Here is a 6,787-nt window from a genome sequence, read left to right as displayed (position 1 = left end):
ACTTAATATGAAAAATTTCAGGTAACAGCGGTGATAGCTTAGATTTCAACTTTGTTGTAGCAGTCTTGTTGTTAGAAGCATTATCAAAAGTGATACATAAGATTTTATTTTCGATACCATAAAATGCTGCAACTTTATGTATCGAGTCAGCAATAAATTGTCCAGTATGTTTACGATCTACATCATATAAAAAAGCAAGAATACGTTTTTGCATCACAAAATTACTATCCATACAGTGACAAGTAACAGTTAAATAATCATTTTTATTTACAGCACGACTAAGATCAGAAGTTAGGGATATTCTACATTGAATATTTTTTAACAATGTAGATAAATAAAAACAATATTGTGAATGAAGTCTAAAAATATCAGACCGACAAGTACTTCTAGGAATACCATTAAACATAGGATTATAAATTGCTTGAATATAATGAATAAAAGCATCAGAAGAAGGAAAACTAAAAGGCAAACAATCTACAGCTACCATTTTTGCTATTTCTTCCCGGTCCCTCAATTTATTATACTTCTTCGTTACGTGACCGGTTGTTGGGTCCATTCTAGTTTGTGTGGGCCCACCAACAGCCTCACCACCTTGTACAATTTTTAACTCTCTTTCATGGTCTTCAGCTAAATGTCTCATTAACGTACCCGTACCCCTTTGCTTGCCTCTTTTTTTATGCTTATATATTTTTTGATAACGTACCCGTACCCCTTTGCTTGTCTCAGTATCTGATATACGTTCAAAAAATTTTCATGCAACACTAGTTTGTTTACGAGCTCTTGGGGCACGGGGAGGACGGGGAGGGAGATTAACCGATTCGGATCTAACGTTAGCATTTCCTACTTTGGGTGTCTCACCAATATTTTCATCATCTTCATCTAAATCAACCGCATCTACTTCATTTTCTTCTTCTATACCGTAATTTTCCTGAACTTCTAAATAATCCATATCGTGAGCACCTACACCTATTTCTTCCTCAAAAGGTTGACTAAGTGTTACTGGAGGTGAAGGCACACGGGTATATCTAGTACTTGAAGTACCTCTACCGCTAGTAATTCGCTTTTTGCTACCACTACCACTTTCGGGAAAAAAAATTTGACACTTTTACCGAGGTTTCTTAATGTATCCATAGCATAAATCAAACTAAAAAATATTCAAAATACACAAAAAGTAATAAAAATAAATATTCAACAATTAATACACTAATTATAAATTAAAAGTAAGAGATGGAACGATAATACCAAATTTTGGAAGTATCCGAAGGTTGCGACTTTAGAAACTTCCACTCGTACTTAGTAATTACAAAATTTAAAAAAATTAAAGTGAGCACTTTAGAAATTAAATATATAGAATATTTGAGAATTGAGAAATGAGATTTGAGACTTGAGAGGATGAAAAATTGTGTGGAAAATAATTTGAAAATGTAGGGTATTTATAGAATTTTTTTTGAGATTAAAAAATGATTTTAAATTAAAAAAAAACTTTTTTTTATATTTGGGCCCAAACTAGCCGTTATAGCCGTTGGGCCAGCGGCTAGTTTGGCCCAATTTTTCCAAAATCTTAAATAAAAAAATAAAAAAATAAATTGGGCTTATCCGGGCTTATCTGGGCTTATCCCGTTAACCGGCGAGCCTTAACCGGGTTGAGTCCGGTCCGAGTTAACCGGACCCAAATTCAAAACCCAATCGGACCGGGACTCGGGCCCTTAAAGCCCTTGGGCCTACCGAGCTGAGTCAAACCGGTCCGATTTTCTTTAATGGGCTTGTTTGGGCCGGTTAAAACTGGCCCGTTTGACACCCTTACTTGAAATTCTGTCCACCAAAAACTTCCACTTTTGAAACATCCGGAATGTGTTTGGTAAAGTTATGCAAAGGCACAATAAGGACAACACCATGACATGTTTGTGCAGGAATGTTGGTGTTGTCAATAGCAAATTGATCCTTTTCGTGATTCACGGAATTTCTCTAACTTGAGGCGTGCTTCTGTCACTATCTTTAAAAATATCTCACCGGTTAAAGGTATTCACGGATTCAACAAACTCTTCTAATATTGAATTAGGAGTTAGAAACTGACAAATATATACCTTTTTAGAAGACCCGACAACTCAAAATAAGAAGAAAAGTATTTTGTTTTCTATATCTCTCACCCTCTAACATATAATATAGTATATATTCTTAGAACGGTAAAGGAATCAAATGATATTTAATTTCAATAAAGAACCCATTAAAAGCCAAAATGGAATATCTGAGTTATGAATGAAAAAATTGTTTTGTCAGTTGTAAAGTCAATTGACTTAACAATTCAAATTCAAATTGACCTCTTAATGGATGAAATGAAAAGTTAATTAAAACAAGGAATTAAATTAATGAATATTATTTTATTTTTGAGATACTAACATTATTTTTCTTCATCTATGACAATTTGTTTGCATCCAATTTCATAGTTGTAAGACAAAAATATATTTTATAACCGCACGAGTGCAGACCTTTTCACTAGTGCAGATATAATCAGTAAATTTTTTCTTTTCTCATCTTTTACTTCTTAATGTCTTGATTGCTAGGATAAGAATCATAAACCCCATCATCTCTCATTGTCACAATATTAATCTCTGTTGTTAGAATTACTGACGAGATAGCATAAACTAAAGACAAGAAGAGAGCTATAGTGAAAGAAATTAGACCAAACTCATAATCAAAGGTGTTTTAACTTTTTGTAGGAGTATTAATATAAAAGAAAATAGAGGGTTGAGGAAGAAAGGGAAAAGGGAAAACAACATAATAGCGTGTTACTTTCACGCAGCTATATTTTCTTAATACTATGCTTAACAAACACATTTTTAACAAGTTAAATTGTCTCTTTGGTCACCAACAAAGTTAGAAAGGATAACTTTAAAAATGTGCAAAATTAGAGTCTAACTATAGGTCTTGACCTTCTTTGATCATGAAACCACAGCCAAGCTATACTTCGTGATATATATGGCTCACAAATTTTATTGTTAAAAACCTGCTTAGAATTTTACATTGTGAATTGCAAGCTTCACTTGCAAGTGGGAAAAGAACTATATCTTCATTCAGTTTCATATCATTGATAATTTTAGGAAAAGAACATGAAGCACTAGGGCTAGCCATTTGGTTTGTTCGGTTTGATAGTTTAATGTCGGATCGATTTTTTGATTTTTGGATTGTCGAAAATGACAACCGTAATCAAACCGAAATAACTTTGGTTCGGTTCGATTTCTACAAATTCGGTTCGGTTATTTCGGATTTTTATTTCGATTTTGAAGATTAAAGTAGTGAACCTCTCTTTGTTATGACTGTACATTTAAAATTAATGATTTCTTTTAAAAAAAAAAATTCAAACCTATTTTCCATTTCCAGATATAAATAACTCAACATGAATGAAATTAAATGATATAACCATAAGATTAACATAATATGTAACTTCATTATGTATAAGTTTACATAAAAAGTCAAAACTCGGAAGAGTGGTCCCTGCTGGAAAGACCACAGATGGCACTGCGCACTGCAGCCCACAATGGTCGTCTGGTCACTAGCTCCAGTGTTGTTGTACAGACGACTATCTTGTCGGTGTTCTATGGTTCGATCGATTGTTCAACTATTGGACTGATGTATGTTGTTAGTTGTATGTGGCGTGCTATTACTTATTAGTTATTAGAGTTGCTATTATATATTTATATTATATCATATTATATTAAATTATATATATATATATATATATATATATATATATATATATAATATTATTAATTATTTGTAGAATTTCGGTTAATCGGTTTATCCGAATTATTTTTTTGAAAAATTGAAAATCAAACCGTTTAACCGAATTTCAAAAATTGAAAACTGAAATCGATTCGATAAACCAAAAAATCAAATTGAAATTAAAATTTCTATTTAATTTTTTTATTTTTCTAGTTTAAATCAAAATACGTCCAGTCGTGTGAAGCACAATCCCTGTATGAAAAGAAATAAGGATGGACCTCAAATATTTTACATAAAACGTCATTACCTTCTACTAAATACATTATTTTCCCTATTTATACTTTGAATATTGAAATATTTTTGTCCGGTCCTGTTAGGTTGTCCCTTTGTTTTTTATTAAAATTCCTTCTTATTTTATAATTTATATAGAGATCTTCATTTCAATTGAAGGGTTGCCTTAGAGTAACTGGTAAAGTTGTTGTTTCTTGAAAATAACCTCTGACAGAAATATAAAGTAAGAAACTATCTTTTTACATCGTTTCAATTCTCCTTTTGTAGTTTTTTTGAACAGTTTTCACAACTTTAAAACAAGCCATTAAGGTATATCATTAATTTATGCGCATGGTGCTTTAGCTTTTGTAGTATTCATCTTTTTTCAACCTGTTGGTTTGGTGGAATCAGGTTGAGTTTGAAATAAATTACCACTATATATATATATATATATATATATATATATATATATATATATATATATATAAATAAGGGAAGATATTCAATTTTGGAGTCTTCACATGACTTTTTTTGTCCATTTTACTCCTAAATAAAGGATTAATTGCTTCATAAGTTCTCATTCATTTTGATAAATTTGATTAATTATATGGACTTTTAAAAAGCTATACATAAAATGTCGAGTCATGAAAAAAGTGATAATGACACCATAAAAATTTATTTGTCCAAGCAAATTAAAAATTAATTCAAAAATTTGTTTTCTTCTTTTATGTGGAAATAATAATAAGAAAGAACACTTAGCTTTTTTAACTAGGTAAGTGCATTGGTCGGTTCGGTTCGATTTTATATGTTATCGATTGAGTTTATTGATTTTTTATTGTTTAAATATGTTAAATCAATAAAATATTTTTTTATCGGTTTTAGATTTATCGGTTCTTGGTCCTTAACGGTTCAATTTTCAATTTAACCAATAAAAAAATGCTAATAAATAAATATCAATTTGACACAATGATTTTCATTATTGTGTAACAATAGCAACTAATATGACATCAATAAGAACACTTACAAAATAAAAATATTAGTAGCTAACATAAGATATGTCTTGCAGTGCTAAATTCCACAAAATAAGTTCACCATCTTTCCCACAAACTATGCAACCGTCGTCGTTGCAAGCCCTTGGCATTGGTTTACTAGAGCAAAAATTAAAAAGGTTTAACTCATCGGGTTATAGAATCTACTAGATACTCGCTATTTTCTTTTGACCACAAAAAAGAAATTAAGAAGTCGAATGCATGATCAGAAAATGACCATGCTTGATAATTTAGTTGTGAAAATCATCCCATACTTGCCTTTGACATAAGGTATGGACACGTATGTTTTTGAGTTTAGAATTTTCTTGTATGCAAGTATTATATAAGTGCGACTTAGAGGATTGATTTCAATATGATGGTTCTCGTGTGTCATTGGGAACTTTGACTCTTTCTTGTATTCCTCTCCGATATTGTGAATTTCTCCTCTTCTGCCTGTAATTTTTTTCCGTCAATAATTTCCACATAAATCTGTATGTGTTTATCTTGTTTTTCTTTTTGCTTGTCATATTGCTTATTCCTATTTGAATTCTTTATAACATAGAGAATGAAATACTATGCATTTTTGAATATTAGTTAAACTTCAATTTAGCTATTACATTTTTTTACACGATAAGGTAAAATGTTAATTCTAAAGTACAAATGCTCTAGAGTATCTTCTTACATTTCAAACTATAAATATGAAAAATAGGAAAAAATCTAAATTATGAACATTGATATTTGACATCTTATCTCTTAATGACTACTCATACCGTTTAGTGTTGAAGATTAATCCTAAATTGAAATAGGAAAAAACATAAATTGTTTAGGATTTAATATTTTCTTATTTCTTTAATTTAGTGTCTAATTGAGTTATGCAGTCAAATTCTTTGGGAATTATGTTTTCTATTAAAATAATGTATTGCACTACTATAAACACTAGATTTATCTTTTTATATTTTAAAATATCATCTTATCTCTTAAACACTACTCACACCGTTTAGTGTTGAGGATTAATCCTAAATTGAAATAGGAAAACACATAAAGTATTTAGGATTTATTATTTTCTTATTTCTTTAATTGCTTAATGTCTAATTGAGTTTTGTGGTCAAATTGTTTGGGAATTGATATGTTTTCTCTTTTCTATTCAAACTAGTTTAGGTGTGCGTGTCTTGCGCGTGTACCTCACTTTATTGAGTTCAAACGTTACACTAAATAGTATATTTGTTTAAATAATAAAGATGACAATAATTAGATTCAACATCTTTTGGAGAATTTATTTAATTAAACCTAACCTTTACAAAAATTTTTTGTCAAAACCGATCGACATCCATTTATCATTTGTGAACTGCAACAAAACAATACGATGATAAAGACATCAAAATAATATAATTAAATCTAAACTTTACACAAAAAATTTCTCAAAGTCGTCTGACAATCATCTACCACCTGTAAACTATAACAAAATAATATGGTAATAGAGATATCAAAATAATATAACTAAATTTAACTTTTACACACACACAAAAAAAAAGAACTCTCAAAATAAAGATATAAATACAATACAATTAAACCAAACTTTTATCCAAAAAATTTCTAAAAATCGACCGACATTCATCTACCACCTGTAAATTCATCTACGATCTGTAAACTATAACAAAATAATACAATAATAATCACAAAGCTTCAATTTTGATGAAAATAATTCTTGTCTGAGAAAAAAATTTGATCCTAAAGAATGACTTGAATGAAAATAAAGAAAATACATATAT

This window comes from Capsicum annuum, chromosome 3 (assembly GCF_002878395.1).
Source record: "Capsicum annuum cultivar UCD-10X-F1 chromosome 3, UCD10Xv1.1, whole genome shotgun sequence".
Taxonomy (NCBI): Eukaryota; Viridiplantae; Streptophyta; class Magnoliopsida; order Solanales; family Solanaceae; genus Capsicum; species Capsicum annuum.
Note: the sequence above shows the minus strand (reverse complement) of the source record.